This window comes from Morone saxatilis, unplaced genomic scaffold, assembly GCF_004916995.1.
Source record: "Morone saxatilis isolate NCDOM2014 unplaced genomic scaffold, NCSU_SB_2.0 Contig21, whole genome shotgun sequence".
Taxonomy (NCBI): Eukaryota; Metazoa; Chordata; class Actinopteri; family Moronidae; genus Morone; species Morone saxatilis.
In genome coordinates, this window is record NW_023339774.1 from 802,640 (window position 1) to 803,262 (window position 623).

The 623-nt window shown below is 39.8% G+C and overlaps 1 protein-coding gene across 1 annotated transcript in view; it reads right to left on the bottom strand.

Annotated features, from left to right (window-relative positions):
- mapkap1 (MAPK associated protein 1) overlaps window positions 1-337 on the bottom strand; it is a gene marked incomplete in the record, with an annotated part of 11,664 nt that extends 11,327 nt beyond the window's left edge. The window contains 1 exon segment of the mRNA XM_035668224.1: window positions 129-337.
- Window positions 338-623: the final 286 nt, after the last annotated feature.

Here is a 623-nt window from a genome sequence, read left to right on the forward strand (position 1 = left end):
TAGCAACAATATATATACTATACTATTCAGACTGTAAATACATGTAACCATGAATGTCAGTGCCAGTGGCATTGCTTGGTAGCAAGTTAGCCTAAACAAGCTTACGAGCTATCATAAGTGAAGCTTACTTTAGATAGCTTGGTCAGTTCATGACGGCGTCCCACCTTTAATCACATCCAGCGAGGGAAAGAAATGTCCACACCGTCCCATTTTATCCATGCATACTCCCAGCAGTGACAGTACCTCTTCTCATAGGTAATACAGCACTATAACAAGATCATGATACAACTGCAAGGCAAAGCAATCCGCTGTGCTCAACCTAGCGGAAGTAGCCAACTTTCACTTCCGGCTCAATTTCTTCAGAATAAAAGACGATTTAGAGCGATGCATTTAAAGCTGCAGTAGGCAATCTTTATAAAAAATATATTTTTTGTCATATTTGCTAAAGCTTTCAATACATCCATCCATCTATGACAGTTTTCCTTGAGACAGATAATCTGTGGGTTTTTGTTTTGAATCTCTTTGCCATTTGATTGACTCTGAGGGTGGGCTGCACAGCATCCACAAGCAATAATTGACACTGCTTTAGAGACTTGTCATGGCTCTGATTGGTTCTTTTCATT